The sequence below is a fragment of the Podarcis liolepis genome (assembly GCF_965112155.1).
Source record: "Podarcis liolepis genome assembly, chromosome: 6".
Lineage (NCBI taxonomy): Eukaryota > Metazoa > Chordata > Lepidosauria > Squamata > Lacertidae > Podarcis > Podarcis liolepis.
Window position 1 is genome coordinate 41,133,017 of NC_139559.1, and position 18,088 is coordinate 41,151,104.

General features: G+C 44.5%; 1 protein-coding gene across 2 annotated transcripts in view; it reads left to right on the forward strand.

Moving 5' to 3' along the window:
* The first annotated feature begins 15,598 nt into the window (after positions 1-15,598).
* BLACAT1 (BLACAT1 overlapping LEMD1 locus) overlaps positions 15,599-18,088 on the forward strand; it is an 84,094-nt gene continuing 81,604 nt past the window's right edge. For both annotated transcript variants that reach the window (XR_014527509.1, XM_083509145.1), the window contains exon 1: positions 15,599-15,872. The gene's annotated coding sequence lies outside the window, so the exon portion shown is untranslated. The remainder of the gene's footprint in view (positions 15,873-18,088) is intronic.

An 18,088-nucleotide genomic window follows, 5' to 3' on the forward strand; every position in this document is an offset into this window, starting at 1 on the left:
AGTGCTATACAAAAAAGGCCAAACCAGGTGACATTGTGTGAATGAAATTAACATGGTGAGTGGCATGGGGACCATGGGGGACGGGTGGAGAAAGAATTTTATGTCCTACAAAAGTTGCCCTTCTCAAGGCAGTACAGGATTCCCTTCAAATGCAAATAGCAGCTGTGTGTGTGTGTGTGTGTGTGTGTGTGTGTGTGTGTGTGTGTGTTTCATCAGGATCACAGCAGAAGGGAAAGGGTGGAGCTCCACCTCCCCACTCCTTCAACCATTTACATTTTTTTAAAAATGTGCACTTTAATTGCATCCACAGAATTCACAATGAACCTCATTTGGCCCCTAACAAGAGCTGGACAAAAAGAGAAAACATCCTTGCCATCTTTGAAAACTGGCTGCACAACCTCTGAAAATATCATAGATAAATTTAATGGAAACCAGGCCCCTTTCAGATGGAGTCACTGGGTGGTAATAAATGCACAGGCAGAACAAATTCTGCTTGCATAAGGGGTCTCCCCCTCCCGCCCCACATGTACCCCACCAATGTTCCCAAATCTGCTCTGGAGAGATGACAGAACCCCCAGAACAGTTTTAGGGTGGGCGGGGAACAGTTCAACTGCTGAGCAGACTATCAAATATATTGTCAAATCTACCTTGTTGTTGGATTGAGAATCAGTAGCTAGACATAACATAGGGAAGTGTGGCTGGGACAGATTCTGCCAAGTGCCTGGCCTAAGACTGATGACTTTTCTCTGGCAGATTCACTGTGCTTTGAGCAGGTGTAGGAAAGGCTGCAATTTAGCAGGTGCAATAATCCTATCACTTCATCTCCATGCTGGGAAATGTTTATGTACCAATTTCCTGCCTTCAAACTATTATGGCACATGTGTGGTAGATTGCTAATAGAATAACTGCTTTATGATTTATCGTAAGGCAGATATGGGCACATCTGGAGGTTTTTATTTTGTAGTTTGGAAAGGATATGATCAGAATTATGTTATGACCTGGAGCTGAGACAAATGCTATTCATTTGTCGTCTCTCTTGCAACTGTGAAAGGTAAATCAGCCTTGATTGTTATTTTATCTGTCCTTATGAATGTTATAGATTTGTTTTAATTACAGCTTCTGCTGTTTATTTTTTTAGTGGTTTATATATTTATTGCATTTTTTAAAAAAATTGTATTTCAGCCAGGGGAGTTTCTCTACCCCGTAGTGAAACCAAACAAAGACCCTTCTCTTTCTGTCCCTTTGAATTCAATGATTCAAGATGGCCTTAGCAGATTGCAGATCTGGGCCCAAACTAACAAAATAAATTTTAATAGGGACAAATGTGAGGTTCAGCACTTAGGCAGGAAAAACCAGTAGTACGTGTGGAAAGGGTCTAGGGGTCTTAGTAGACCACAAGCTTGACATGAGTCAACAATGTGATGCAACAGCAAAAAAAGATGTTGATGCTATTCTAGGCTGCATCAGCAGAAGTATAGAGTCCAGATCAAGGGAAGTAAGAGTCCCACTCTATTCTGCCTTGGTCAGCCCACATCTGCCTGTGTCCAATTCTGGGCACCACAGTTTAAGAAAGATATTGACAAGATATTGACATGAACAGAGGAGGGCAACAAAGATTATCTGGAAACCAAGCATTATGAGGAATGGTTGAGAGAGTTGGGTATATTTAGCCTGGTAAAGAGGAGACTGAGAGGAGATATGACAGCCATCTTCAAATATCTAAAGGGCTGTCGCATGGAAGATGGAGAAAGTAGGAGAGTAGGAGCTGAACAAATGGATTCAAGAAAGGAGATTCTGACTAAACTTCAGGAATAACTTGTTGACAGTAAGAGCTGTTCAACAGTGGAACAGACTGAGGTGTCTAAGCAGATGTTGGATGGCCGTCTGCCATTGATGCTTTAGTTGGGATTTCTGCATTGCAGGGACTTGGAATAGATGACCCTTCCAACGTTACAATTCTATGATTGCAAAGTTTGGCACTAAGTGAGAACAAGTTACATTCAACACATACCTCTCAAATCTACACTCTCAGCCCACCTAACAAGAAAGACTGGACCCTGGGATTAATGGTAAGATTTTGCCTAGCCATGGAATCTGTCTTACTCAGTTACCCCATGCTAAGTTTTCAAAGAGAGAGACTAGGAAGCACAGATTGATAAGAGTCACACACACACACACACACACACACACACACACACACACACGATCACAGCTGATGTCCAACCCACATTAGAATTATTCTGCCATATTGTTGCTTCTTGCATGATCATAAGTACATGTTCCAACCTGTAATACTGCTGCTATTTCTGCCTCTTCAATCCAGGATTTTTCAGACTCCTTTATGATTATTTTTTAACTTTTTTATTACATATTGCGTTGTCCTTGTGCTGCTGATTTCAATGTGAGTTTTTAAACTGAAAGGCAAACTGTGTGCTTGCTTTGGATACAAACTGGAAGAAAGGGTCTGCTTCAATTAAATCTGGTATAGAAAGTGTGAATTCTCTGCATGAATTCTCTGGGTTCTCTGCATGGTCTGTCTGCATGGCAGGAGGCTGTTGTGGGCTGCAATTTTATGCAAACTACAGCTATTGCAAGAACTAGAAAATGAGACAAGCAGGAAAAGTACAGTAAAGGGGAGGGGGAAGCAGTGGTTATTTAGGATCCCAGGGATTTTTATCACTTGGTGTCCAAACAGCTTACCCCTCAGTTACAGCTCTGATAAGTGATCACACTGATTATCACTTAAAGCTTGTATCTGCAGAGAAATAATATGAATTCCTTAGTTTCCATAATCTTATGTCGCCCTCCAATCCATGCAGAATACCTGCAGTTTATATCTGCTTCAGAAATGTGCTTTTTAGAGAGAATAAAGGCTTGTATTGCAAGGCAACCAAGGCCAGCCCTGCCATTAGGCAAAATGAGGCACCTGACTCAGGCGGCATATGCTAGGGTGTGGCAGCAGCCCCTGATTGTTTCTCCTAAGGCCCATTGCTCTCTGTTTGTGAATACACCTATGTCTGCTAAACAGCATGCCTTTGACTCCTCAAACTAGCCTGCTGCCTCGGGTGTTGCAGAGGACACTATCCTATCCCCAATACTGAAGGAAGATTCAGCTGCCTGTCAAGGCTGCTTGCCTGCTTGAAATGTGGAGGTGTACCATCTTGTCCACCTCAGGCAGCAAAATGTATTGAGCTGGCCCTGAAGACAATATAGAAAGACCTCAGCATGTATTTTTCCACCACAGCCTAGATCAGCCTAAGTTCAACATGGACTGCAGCTCCAAATTAGCAATGTCAGCAGCTGCCATCAGCTGCATTTCCTGATGTTATGGCCTAGCCCTTGAGTTCCTGTGGATTTACCAAGCCTGTGGTGGATTAGGCAAGTCCAGACATTAGGTGTGAACAAACTCTGGAACTGGAAACATGTTTGTCTGCTGTGTTTCCTTAGAAAACCAAAAGCAGCCTTTAATCCTTAATGCAGACAATAATAAGAAGAAGCCAGCTATGTATCTCTGTGGCTGGGTCTTAAGAAGAGGACATTTTCATTAGGCTCTGGGGCTTCTTTTCCTAGAGTATGCTTGTGAGGCCCAAATAGCCTCTCAGTCAAAATGTGAAGAAAACAACACTCAATCCATCATTATTGCTTTCCCTCTAATCCGAAGCTCCTTCAGGTGAGAAAAAAGTAGTTTCAGAAGACAACTCCTGATGAATCCAAGTGTGATGTTCTGGCCTTATGCAAGGGAGAGTGTTGATGAAACACTTAGTTCCTTGCTCCCCCCACCCAATCTCTCTCTGCCCTGGTCAGAGCACTCCCCAAATCTGCTTTGCGTGGTTGTGGGACCCTTCATAACAGCATGACAGGTGGTCTTGGGGGTGAGAAAAATTGGTGAAAGTGGCCTCCTTCCCTCTTCTATTGAAAGAAGCCTTCCATCAGTACTGGAAAAAAGTCTCACAAAGAACTTTGCTTTGATCTAGCAAGCTCAGCTCTTCAACAGAAACACCAGAATGTTTCATCACTCATTGTATTTTGAGCTGGATCTAACTAGCTCAGGTCTAACCAAATCATTAGGCAGAGTGAAGTGACCACCGATGGCAGCTGATTTGGGGCATCCTGGGAAGGCAACAACTTTTAGGGCACAATCCCCCCCATCTGCTGCACAGGGGTGTGTGAATGGGGTGGAGGTCTCCCTATACCCAGCCTACAACAGCTCCAATGGCCTGGCCCCACCGATTGACAACAGTGACACTCTGCCAGCATGGATCTCCTTGTTCCACTGGCTGAAAGTGTGGAAGGGGAGAATTATCACCATTGGGGAGGACAACACGAGGCATTCTGGGAATGAGGAGGGGCTGAGCCAGCCTGGAATTCACTGGATCTTAATCTGGCCCCACAACACTATTGGGCCAGATCCTGACCCACTTCCTGTGCCAGCTCCAGCATGGTGTAGCCCGGAGCAGGCTTTTCCCTTGCCTTCTCCCCCAGCCAGTGTGAATGCCAGGGCTGCAGATCTGGCAGTGGCTGTGCTACTGTGTCACACCCTGCCTGGTCAGAGTTTGAATTGCTTTATTACTACATTGTTATGCTTAGGGAGAGGTGCTTGTGGGATTTTCAGCCTCTGGTGCCAAAATGACTTGGCCATTCTTGGGTACTTATGGACCTTGATCGTGGGAAGAGAGCTGGCCTGGCCCTGCTATCATCCTGTTAGTGACATCAATGTCCATGATTTGTCTTTTCCCTTTATTCATGGCATTAGCTTCTGCTGTGATCCATTCCCCGCACCCAGAATAAGGTACAGGTGGCCTTTTCCAGGGTCAGTATTCTAGTTACTAAGCTGCAAGCACACAGCAGTGAAATAAATACAAGCAGCTCTATAGCCCTGAGGATTTAGCACTACGCTATAGAGAAATAATGAACCCTTTATTTCACAGCAGCACTGTGTATCCTAGACACATTATTCTCTGCATGTCTAATCTAGTCTGCAGGTAGCAAAGGCACCTCCTGTTCCCTGTTCAAGGGCAATCAGTCTTTTCCCCATCTGTAGCTTCTGCTCCAGCAGAACGGTCTTGCTGTCCCCCAGCTGCAATCATTCCTGGAGGAGTCCCAGAGAGGTGGGCTACAGATGCTCAAGGACATGTTTTTTCTCTGCTCCACCAAACGTGCTTGTTCACAAACATGCTTAGCTGCGAGAGGAGCAACCATGAGGGATCCCGAAAAGTGACTCCCCGCTTTCCACGGCCTGCTGCAGTTCCCATTGCATTTATACTCTGAAGCAGCACAGGGCCCAGCTCAGGAAATAAAGCCCATCCATTCTCTTCTCAGCCAAGCTTCATTATGCAAAGATGCACGCTTGAGCATAATTATACCGCTCCCCGATTTTAGGAGTGGGAAATATTAGCTCCATCCTTCCCATCTCCCTGCACCATTTTGGGAGCCCATAGTTACTTGCAAATGTTGTTAAATGTTTTAGGTTCTTTGAGCAGAGCTACTGCTTGCCAGGAGTTTGCTCTGTTGAAAATAACTGGCAGGGGGAATGGATGTGCATGACATTAGCCACTTATGAAATCACCAGAGATTTCAAATAAAATGAGCATGTATTGCTTCAATAAGCCAAGGTATTGAACTGACTGTGACCTTGGAACACAGGATAAAAATGTAAGCTCAAAATGCCTTAAACAAAATAATTTAGATGGGAAAGGGCAACTGAGAGGAATTCATGCTATATTTTCCAGCAAATCTTCCCTCTCAGGTTAATTTTAACAGTGGTTTCCCAGATTTAGTACCAGAGCCCATGTTCAACACCCTGATACAGTTCCAGTAATAAGAAAAAGAGCACCTCTGAGTATATTAAGAGTGCTTTTTTCTTTATTGTTGCACCCCACACATCTGGCAGAAAAGTGAGGGTGCCGGCCATTGGAAAGTATGGCTTCCAGGCAGGTTTGAGCTGGAGCATCTTATTTTAGAAACGAATAACAGCGAGATCTCCTAGTCTTACATATAGTCCCAAGCTAAGTCTGCCACCAGCAGTGATTCATTCTCTTCCAGCTGCACACACTTATTATTTTATTACACATATAATTCCATGTGATTAAGTGTTCTGAGGGAAAGTGGAGTCTTCCGCACTTCACCCTGGCTCTTTATAAATCATGCTCTTGCAGAAAAGGAGACTTTGCTCCACCTCTTACAAAGGAAACAAAAACAGTGTTTCAGAGATTGTTACCATTTGCGTTTGCTTATATAAAGTTTGACTATCCTTGTTTCTCAAAGAAGCAAAGATCACATGAGGAAAAACGAGAGCAACAGAAGGTCTTCTCTCTTCCTGTGTGCCCCCACGCTTCCAACAGAGCAGATTTAGATTTAAGAGAGGAGAGGGAGAGGAAGTTCCCCTGTTCAGCCAGAAGTCCTTGCACTAATGGAACTACTTTGTTGGACAGCGCCCATCAGGGTTTTTTTTTTGGCGAGTGGAGATTGTATCATGAAGGCAGCCTTTGCCAAGCTGGTGCCCTCCAGATGTTTGGGACTAGAACTCCCATCAGCCCCTGATGGAGGGCGCTGGCTTGGCAAAGGCTGCAGGAACCAATGGTTTTTTAAAGTATGGGGCCTTTGTTGTTGTTTAGTCATTTAGGCACTCCTGTCTTCCACTGCCTTCCGCAGTTTGGTCAGAGTCATGTTTGTAGCTTCGAGAACACTGTCCAACCATCTCGTCCTCTGTCGTCCCCTTCTCCTTGTGCCCTCAATCTTTCCCAATATCAGGGTCTTTTCCAGGGAGTCTTCTCTTCTCATGAGGTGGCCAAAGTATTGGAGCCTCAGCTTCATGATCTGTCCTTCCAGTGAGCACTCAGGGCTGATTTCCTTCAGAATGGATAGGTTTGATCTTCTTGCAGTCCATGGGACTCTCAAGAGTCTCCTCCAGCACCATAATTCAAAAGCATCAATTCTTCGGTGATCAGCCTTCTTTATGGTCCAACTCTCACTTTCATACATCACTACAGGGAAAACCATAGCTTTAACTATATGGACCTTGGTTGGCAAGATGATGTCTCTGCTTTGGGGGTATGGGGCCTATTTGTCACTAAAAAAGGAAAAGGAAAGTGCATCAGCTGTTACACCCCAGCAGTTCTCCTCCGAGCTAATGTATCACAGTCCTGCACATGCAGTATTTTTCTCTTTTCCCAAAGCAATTCTTGTTTATTTATAGGGAAATTGGTTAACTTTTAAATTCTTAATCACAGAAGAATTAATTACACAGGAACAGAAATCGAAGGAATTACCTCTCATTTGTCATTAGTAACAGCCATTAAAGCATGTAATCAACAATTCTGTTATTCCATGAACTATGTATGGCACCGTGAGCTCCTGAGATAAAAAGCTGGGGTATAAATTCTGTGCACGTATTTTAAAGACAAGGGGAGCTGCACTGTACAAAAATACTTGAAGTTAATCTGAAGTTCATAAAGTCCAGAGGTGGCTTTTTGGCCCTTCCCTTGCCTTTTTCTCTGGCAGGTATGCATAGACCTGTGCACCTTTTCTTTAGGGAGAAAAAATCCCAGGAAGGACAGAAGAGTGCAAGAGCAAATGTTACCAGCCTTAGCTGTCCTATTTCTCAAGAGGCAGAAACAGGGGAAGAATACCCTAGCTTAATGGTAGAGGATCTGACCTGCAAGCAGACAACCCCTTGTTCAACCCTTGTTCAACCTCCAGGTAGGGCTGGAAGAAATTCCTGCCAGAAATTGTGGAGCTGCCAGTCAGTGTAGACAATACTAGATGGACAAATAGTTTGACTTAGTATGAAGGAGCTTCCTATGTTCCTAGAAGCTTCTGTTTTTTGAAAAGGGAGGGCAATTTCCATCTGGGTTTCTTGAATAATGGCTTTTAATACTGAGGTCATGCTCAACAGCAATATTTACCTGACTTAGTCTTGCTCAAGAGTGAGAGAGAGGTATTGTGCAAAACCTTGTTGTTGTTTTTATGATAAAAAAGAATGTATTGCATTAGTCTCCAAAGCAATCTCTCACATGTAGCGCAGGGAGATCTTGGGACAAGAAGCTCTTCCTAACCGGTTTCTTAACATTCAAACATGCCTTCAGCACATGACAGTCGGGGGAAATAGGAACACTTGTATTACTTGAGTGTTCAGGAGCAAAATGGCATGGTTTTGCCCAGGCAATGAGCAAACAGCCTTGGGGTCTGTCCATTGACATAGCACAGCAGCCACCCGCCCACCCCAAAGGCACCAAACAAGTTTTCACACTAACAGAGACTGCAAATGCATAACAGGTTATTTTTTCTACTCACTGGATTTCCACATTTCCAAATTTGTATGAACTGTAAACAACAAACAACAACAACAAAGACACAGGTTGGAATTTTGATGAGGAAGATATTTGCAGACTCTGAAAAAACCTTGTGTGGATGAGGAGCCCTGATTCCACACTGAACTCCCACATGGAAACACCTCACAGTTCCCTGTATTTTATGGCTGTTGTGTTTTTTTGTAGGTATGTCTATTGTGATAGTAAGAATTACTCTAAAAAGATGTTCATAAAGCTAATCTGAGAAGCCTGTGTATCAGACAGGACTCCTTTTTCCCCTTAATAAGGGAGAATTCCTTTGAAGGCAGAGGCAACACCACACCTGTATGGGGAAACCATCTCCTCCAGAATCCTTTGAAGCGAACAGTAGGTTCGTTCATATAAGGCTTAAACTCGGCTGTTGCTCCAGGAATGGGAAATTACATATTAGAATCTCATGTATGTAATTAGACAGTGCCATTGTGATAATGGGCTCAGATACAGGAAGGCTCAGGTTGCGTTTGAAGAAGTGGTGAAAGCCCCTTCAACACTGGTTCAGGAATAATGCTGGGTGGGAAAGTTTATACAGGGAACAAATTTATTCGGGAAACAAGTATTTCCATATGGATGGAACACAATTCACCATGCTTTAATGTTCAGTATTTGTTTGTTTTCTGATGTTTGTGCTGCAGAAGTCTGGATGGGTAGATTCCAAGCTTGAGGACAAAGAAATAGTGGGTGATATTGAGTGTTAGTTGTGAGTAGACCCACTTGCAATTAACAGACAAATAACTTAAGTCTTTTTAATTAATTAATTAACACAATTTAAACACCTCTTGATTTTGATGAGAACTCAGAGTGGCTTAGAAAAATAACAATTTAAACATTAAAATTACCTATAAAAGACAACTGTTCCTCATAAGGTTTCCAGACCCTTGATCGTCTTGGTCACCCTCCTCGGCACATGTTCCAGCTTGTCCATATTCTTCTTAAATTATATCTCCAAGAACTGGAAACAGTATTCCAGGTGTGGACTGACCAAGGCAGAATACAGCAAGGTGGAATCTACACAGATATAAGAAACGCTGTGAAAATGCTTTTTTAAACAACATTTTGAAAAATACATTGAATTTTGCATGGCTCAGTGTCACCATCTAGTGTCACACTTGTATATTGCACTTTACAACACATTTAAAACGTTTTGTTTGCAGCTCCTGAGACTATTTGAGTCCCAAGACTACTACTTCCCTTGATCCAGACACTATACTTCAAAGCAGTATAGAGGATGAATCAACAACACTGGCTATATGTCAGGAACACCAATCAACTCTGCAGCAAATCAAAACTCAAACCAGTCACCCTCATATTTCATCTAGGGTGTACACCAGAGCTTTCCAAACTGTGTGTTACAACACATTAATATGTTGGCTGTAGTGTGTAGGTGTGTCACTCAGACACTCCTCACGCTCCTCCTGGGGTTGGAAAGGGGTTGGTTTAACCTCCAGTTTGCTAGTAAAACTGAATTATTGTGTCATAAAATGATGCATGCCTAAAAAATGTGTCACCAGCATGAAAAGTTTGGAAAGCTCTGGTGTACTCACTCTCCTTGTTCCTTCGCATACAATGCTAGCGTCATCAGCCCCCTCCAGATGTTGTTGGACTCCAACTGCCGTCAACGTGGCCAAAGGTCAGAAATGATGGGCGTTATAGGCCAGAGGGCACCAGCTTGAGGAAGGAGGCCAGGGGAAAAGGTGCGTCACCTTTCAAAGCTCTGAAAACTCACCCTCAAAAGAGTTCTCAACTCTTTCCTAACCATTAGCTCCCTTTCAGGCAACATCTCCCAGCCATCATTCCTGGGTCATTAAGCAGAAATCTGCGAGACACAATGAATAGCTGGCCAGCAGCCATAACAATATTTTCATTTGCTCCGAAGAAGTGTTGCCCAACTGCACAAAACCAGCTAGGTAAGGTTGCTTATTAGCTTGCTTTTCTCCTTATAATGACTGCTTGCCTAGAGCTCGTCTCTCACCTTCAACCTACCTGGACAGTGCATTGTAGACTGTGATGCTATGCATATTAAGCCCCACTGTGCTCAATGGACTCTAATTCAATGTACATTTACCTGCCAACTCATAGATAAGTATGCCTAGGACTGAGCTGTTAATTGCCTTCTTCACATAATCCAATTCACACGATTTATTGGAAAATGCCTTGAAGGGCCCTTAGCTGAATATCGGAACAGGCAACAGGACACTTAATGTAAGGAAATGCTGCCACCGTGTGGCATTTTAGGTTCACTACCAAAGATTCACAAGGAGAAGGGGATGGCAGAGGAGGAGATGGCTGGACAGTGTTCTTGAAGCTACTAAAATGAGTTTGACCAAACTGCGGGAGGCAGTGGAAGACAGGAGTGCCTGGCGTGCTCTGGTCCATGGGGTCATGAAGAGTCGGACACGACTAAACAACAACAACCAAAGATTCAGAAGGCCACACATGCTCCAAAGAAGGTTTTGAATTGTTCACAGAATTTAGCACATTTCTGAAGTGAAGGGTTTGGTTTCTAAAATGTATAATATGTTGACTGACACACATCAGTATTCTAAATACCTGGGTAGGTTTGTCTGCACACAAATGTTTTTAACAGGTGCCAAATGAATACAGTGAAAGCACCTGCCTGATATCAAGAGGCAGAGAGTTCCAAAGTTAGCCACGCTAAACTAATCTTACAAATGTGGAACAGGGATTGTGGTGGCACCTGTAACTGTACCAGTTCCTCAGATTGAAACGGTAAGGCAATCTCGTAGGTAAACTGTTCCCAACTTGTCAAGGTAAAGGTAAAGGTAAAGGTCCAGTTAGGTCCATTAGGTCCAGTCGTGGCCAACTCTGGGGTTGAGGCGCTCATCTCACTTTATTTGCCGAGAGAGCCGGCGTACAGCTTCTGGGTCATGTGGGCAGCATAACTAAGCCACTTCTGGCAAAACAAAGCAGCGCATGGAAATGCTGTTTACCTTCCCACCGGAGCGGTACCTATTTATCTACTTGCACTTTGGCATGCTTTCAAACTGCTAGGTTGGCAGAAGCAGGGACCGAGCAAAGGGAGCTCACCCTGTCGTGGGGATTAGAACCACCGACCTTTCGATTGGCAAGTCCTAGGCTCTGTGGTTTAACTCACAGCGCCACCCACATCCCAACTTGTCAAAGAGCTAAAGCTAATTGTTGCAATGTAGCTCCCATCATCTCTGGGCACTGGTTATGCTGGCTGAAGGGATTAGGAGCCCAAGACCTGAAGGGCTCCCACCTGATGCCTTCTTACTTACCATCAGTCCAGAGGATGGCATTGACTCTCACCTTCCTCCTCCTTAGTGCTGGTGTTGCCCTTGTAAAGCGCAGCAGGGTGGAGGCTGAGACAAAACTTGTTGGTTTTGCCTGTCTTTGGCTCTGGCTCCCCCTACTGTTGGATTCCCTGCCTTCTACCCAACAAGAACTGACGTACATCAGTCACTGCTATTAGAAAGATCTTCATCGTTGATGCCACTATTTTAGGTTGCTGTTCCCCATTGGCGGTTAGTCTCAAGCACCTGCTGTGAAACAAATTCCTAGCAGGCATCTAGGCATTTAGGTGGCATGGCAAGTAACAGCAGAGGACCTGCTGCTAAACCTGCATTTTGGAGCAAGTCCCAGAGGAGGTGATATTTTGAGTCCAGAAAATGAGATGCTAAACAAACAGCACATACATCCTTGGCACGTACTTCTCATGCATATTGATAAAGAAATCATAGAAAGCCTCACCAGGGACTGCAGTAAAAAATGAATTTTGAAAAGGCCTATTATTTATGGGCACAGAAGAGTTCAGTCTTCTGATAATGCTGAAACTGAACTCTCTAGCTGCAGGTCTTGCCCTTTTATCTCCGCTTTTGCTAATCTACATTCCAAGTAGAGTGTGCTAGTTGATGAAAAACTGCTGTCATCCAAAATACTGTTACCGTCCTGCTTGGTAGCAGTGGTTGGCATGGTGGGGTTGTGCTCATCTGAACTCCCAACAGCTGAGTCACTGCTGCTTCCTGAGAGGGAAAGTGGGAGGTGCAGCAGGAGCAAATCCACTGGCAAGAGTGCTGGATTGACTCCACTGGTACTAACTCCCTTCCCACTTTGCTCCAACCCCTTCCTCCTGGTAAGCAGCACCAATGCACCCACCAGGAGGACAATTAAGCACTGCTGCTGCTCCACACAACCTGCTACCAACCCTGTTTAGAAAACCTGCAGTGGAGGAGAGTCCAGCACCTTCCGAGGCTGTCCGGTGCACTGCTGAATAGCTCTTCCCATGAGAAAGCTCTTCCTAATGTTTAGTTAGAATCCCATTCCTTGCATTTTGAATCCGTTGGTTGCTTCCATTCATGGATGCTTCTCCTGAGAATTTGTCCAAAGGCTGGTTAATATTGTTGGCATCCGTCTGTCCCGGGAGACAATGGAGGAGTGCACCTTTGGGGGTGAAGTCAAACCATTGGAGAATTACCGCGCCTGCTGTAGCTGTAGAGACCAATATGGGAGAGACGTGTTTTGTTGCAGCTGGGGCAGATGAAGGCGTCCAGTTGTGCTGCTGCTGCTGCTGCAGCATGGTATTTCTTCTGCCTGCGCTCCTCCCAGTTGTCATTCCTTCTCTGGCCACTGACTCTGACAACCTGACTGTCTGTCTTCAGGCACAACGGTCATCTGCAAGTGGTTGGTGTTGCAAACCTTCGTGTCTCATTCTTTGTAACATGGAGTTAGTCTGCCGGTGGGTCTGGTGCCAGAAGCCACCAGGATGACCAAACCATATTCACATTTGAAGCACAGTAGCATTGATTACTGGGGAGCCTCGCCAAGCATCCACATAGATACCAGGAGATTGTACGTGGTAAGATAGATGATTGGTATAGCCCAAATCCTGTATTACCCATAATACCACATGTGCCACCAGGAGGCAGAACTTTGATGGGACTTGTGACATTGAAAGGAGCTTGAAAAAATAGAATTGAGCTGTTGTTGGTCTTATGGCCTGCCAACACACACGATCATTCCTAGTTTAATGTTAGCACCTCATGATAAGCCAAAAAAAATTGCAACAAATAACAGGGGGCCATCCAGACATCCTTTTTATTGTTCATTCATGGTTATTTGTGCTCATGATGATATTGGGGTGGTTAGAAGCAAACCCAATTTCAATACTGTTGGCACCTGCAAAGGTTTCAGGGCAAGAACATCCCTCTAGATGGCGCTAATGTGGTAGCATTGAGGAAGCATCACAGAATGACTAAAATAGCAGAATGATGTGTAGACAGTCCAGCATAAATTCACTATTACTGTTTCAATAACAAAACAGTGAAAACCCTCCAGTCTGAGGGGTTGTGAGTTGTATCCAGTGCTGTTGTGTGTGAGAGGAACAGACTTCTGCTCACCCAGTGGGACTTTCCTTTCCTCCTTGCAGCAATCTCACATTTGGTTTCAGTGGGTTAGGAGAGCCTCCACAATAGATTTTGGGGGTGTACAGAGGGGAGAGGAGCAAAAAAGCGAAGCCCTGTCTCAGAGTGGTACTCTGTTCACACTGCTCTGGACTCCACCCAGATTTCTTTCCTGAATAATGACTTTGCTACTGGCGCAAAGAGCTGAATACATATTTTTTGTGATCTTATTAGACTTATTAGTCACTTGTCATCCAAAGGTCTCCAAGCAACACACAGCCGAAAAACAAAAAATAGATATACAATGCATAATACCATGGGGGGAAAGTGGGAGGGGGGTGTCATATAATACACTAGTGTTTCATATACCGGTAACATAACATTCATAAAAAACATATTCAAATAATACACAAAGCAATACTGTGACCCACTAACTAACTAACACATAAATAAAAATAACAAACAAAGCAATACTCTCACCCCTAATTAGCAAATAAACAAAAATAAACAAAACCTCAATTCCCCCAGTCCAAAAATCATTTACATCGAACCAACGACTTTCCCCCTTTAACCTCCCCAGCCCTCCCTGAAGCCTGGTGTCAAGGCCAGCTGTTACAAATCAGTGGTGGGTGGGTCCAAGTGTCCTCCAGAGGTGGTCTGACATCTTTCCTTTCCCTTCAGGTTGGAGCAGTAGCAGAACAAAGCAGGAAGATGGTAGCAAAAGTTTTATCTACTTTGCAGTTGACCTGGCTATTGCTCCTGTCCTGCTGCTGCTGGTGGGGGGTAAAAAGGGACCCCTGACCGTTAAGTCCAGTTGCGCTGGGGTTGTGGCGCTCATCTCGCTTTATTGGCCGAGGGAGCTGGCGTACAGCTTCCGGTTCATGTGGCCAGCATGACTGAGCCACTTCTGGCAAACCAGAGCAGCACACGGAAATGCCTTTTACCTTCCCGCTGGAGCGGTACCTATTTATCTACTTGCACTTTGACATGCTTTTGAACTGCTAGGTTGGCAGGAGCAGGGACTGAGCAATGGGAGCTCACCCCGTTGTGAAGATTCGAACTGCCGACCTTCTGATCGGTAAGTCCTAGGCTCTGTGGTTTAACCCACAGTGCCACCCGTGTCCCTGGTGGTGGAGGGTGCTTTGTATTTAAATTGCACTCTGTTCTTTTGATTCCATTTATTATCCTAAATATAATTTGTAATTTATTTCACAGCAGAAAAGTTTGTGCTTGACCATTTAAAAAGCAATTTCAGGTTGCATTTTTTTGAAAACAACAACACAACTTCAGTTTTGGTGTATAATTCTGTCGACACATGAACATTTGCTTCCAAATCCTTATCAATAGCTTGTGCCCCTTTGAATCAATAGGAAAAGGCAACGGCAAGTTCACCCTTTGCACAATGCATGTTGAAGGTTTGAAGAACACGATGAGGACAGACTTGAGCTGATCCAGTTGTGCCATCTTTGGAAGCTACTGGAAGCTACGGCAGCAGGAATTCTCTTAATAACTAGACACGGACACGAAGGGCAGAAAGCTGAGAAGTAAACAGGGACATTTGGCAAATACAAATTTAGCAGAGAATTAGCACCAGGCCTAATAAAGAGCAGCATGAAAAGCTGCTGTTTGCCATGGGAAGCATCAAGCCCCGGAAATTAAAACTCTGGTGCCATATGCTGAAACACGATCCATGCATATGGAAGGAGCTGGCATTCTCCACAGAGAAACTAGCCGTATCGTTGAGGGGAGCTGGACATCTCCGGGTACCATTTCCAAGCAGAGCCGCTTGAGGGCAGACTTGACACGCGCTGCCTTTCCACACTCGCTTTTTCGCCCGGGGAAGAAGTCAGTCTTTTAATTCCTCCTCAGCACCAAAGGGAGCAGGACAGTGACACAGGAATAAGGGGAACTGAGGCGAGGGATGGCATGTACAACCTAACGTACTAGCACAGCTGCCGAGGAGCTGAGCCAATGGCTGCGCAGCCAAGTCCACCCATCCAGTCCTGCTCTCAGAGCCTTAAGTTACTGCTTTGAACTACCCTCCTTGCTCAGAGAGGAACATGATGATGATGCTCAGTGTGAGTGGAAAGGAAGACCCTGCTGACAGTTAGATGACATGGCCCCTGACAGGAATTGCTGCTGAGAGGTACGTGGTTTCTTCCACAGGCCAAAATTGCAAAGCAATTGCCTTGGGGATGCAAGCTAAGCGCCAGCATTATTAGTATTATTATTTTCATTTTTAAAAGCGGGGGGGGGGGGGGAATCCAGCTTCATCTAAAAATTATTCATCTTGTCCCCTCACTCCACAGCTTACAACGCTCAGCTGATTTGTGCATTTCTTAATGTTCCTGGCAATGCTCGGTGCAGAGGCTGAGTAGATACTTCAGGGTACAGTGGGTGGGTACCTGTTAAGGCTGTTAGTTCTGGGTGAAGGTTGGCTTCTGCGTGGCATGAAGGTTATGTGATGTACAGGGGTGTCCATGTGTGTAGGTTCTGGATTTAATGCTTTGCACTGAGATCTCCATAGTAAAAAAGCATTTCCAAATGGATGAGCATATGTCCCAGTGGAGGTATGTGTGTGTCCATGGACAAGCAAGTCTTTCTTCAGACGTAGGATTGCAGCAAAGTTTCTATTGTGAGGCAGATTTGCAATGCAGCCTCTTATAAAATCAGCCCAGGAACCCGTGTTGAATAAGCTGTTTCAAATCCTTCTCCTCCCTGCCAAACACAGGCACCAGCTTCATATGTTTTCTTCTAGAATGGTGTCCTCTCCCTGTCAGTCTGTGAGACACAGCATTCTCCTAGCCCCTCTAGAATGGGTAAGGGATGCTAGTTTATGAGGGCACATATGCAGTTTCTTCAAAACTGCAGCAAGAAGCAACGGAAAGGGCAGAGGGATGAAGTTTAGCAACAGAGCAGAATAAGGCACTGCCATATGGCATGAAATCACTGCTCATGTTGATGCCATACCCTGCTTCAGGGTCAGAGGAAGACACTGAAGTGATCCCTTAATGTTATTGTCACATGATGGTCACATGACGCATTTACAAACGGCAACTCTCAAAGCACAGAGAGCTAACTCCCTCGGTTATTTTTTTAAAAAAACGGAGTTTTAAACGGGAGATGTGGTTCTTGATTCAATGTGTATGCTCACTCAGCTGAAGATTGCTGCAGTAAGTGTGTGACAGTGACTTCTACACTTATAGGGTGGTGTGGTAATTGGACAGATTTTGATCTCTGACCCAGATATTGTCATTCTGGTGATGCCGATAGCTATCTCAAACAACCACCGCATCTAAACTGATATATCAGAAGTTGCATTTGCACATTCTTGCAGAAACTAGTTGGGGCTTTATTGTTGAAATTCTATAACACTTTCTTAGGAGTCACACCCCACGAAACTATCTTCTGAGTAAACACACCTAGGACTGTGCTGGAATGAAGGCACATTCAGGGACCCTCTGGACCAGTGTTTTTTGCAGGTGAATTCTGGAACATGTCATCGATGGAATAATATTATGTTGGTGGTGGAGTTATACTGGACTCCACACTGGAGTTATACTAGAGATCATTCTGCATTCTTAGTTCTGCAACACTTCTTCAATTGCCACATTCACACCATACATTTAAAGCACTACGATGCCACCTTAAAATGCTCAGCTTCACCCAAAGAATTATGGGAGGTGTAGTTTGTTAAGGGTGCTGAGAGTTGTTAGGAGACCCCTCGCAGATTCCAGTTCTCAGAGTGGTTTAGCAATCAACCCCTCTTCACAAGGAACTCTAGAAACTGTAGCTCTGTGAGGGGGATAAGGGCCTCCTCAGTGCCCTTAAGAAACCACAGCTCCCAGAATTTTTTGGAAAAAACCATGGCTGTTTAAAGTGGTTTCATAGCGTTTTGTGCCAGCACATTATTGCCATCTGGAGGGGCACTCTTGCACTACAGCGCAGCAAAAGTGGATTATTATTTTTAACAAAAACCTAGAACATTTGCTGTATGAAAAGTTACAGGATTTTAGTAGGAGGCTACAGATAAGTCCCGATTGCACACAAAGCAGTATGACAGTGCCAAAAGTTTTGCAGGCACAAATGGTATTTAAAGTGTGATCGCATCTATCGCCCCACATCATGAGTATGAATCATGATGAATGCTCAGTGAAAAGGACATCTGCAGGGGCTCTCAGACAAGACCATAAAAGGTACACTGGCATATAGGTACCTTGAAAAGCAATGGAGTAAGCCAGACAGCCCCTGTGTTCAGCTGCTCGTTCCGATGCACATTTTCATGTGCTTCCAATGTACTTTGGCAATTCATAAAAGCATCCTATTAAAGCTTCCAGAGATGTTCGAGCCTGTGGGTGGACA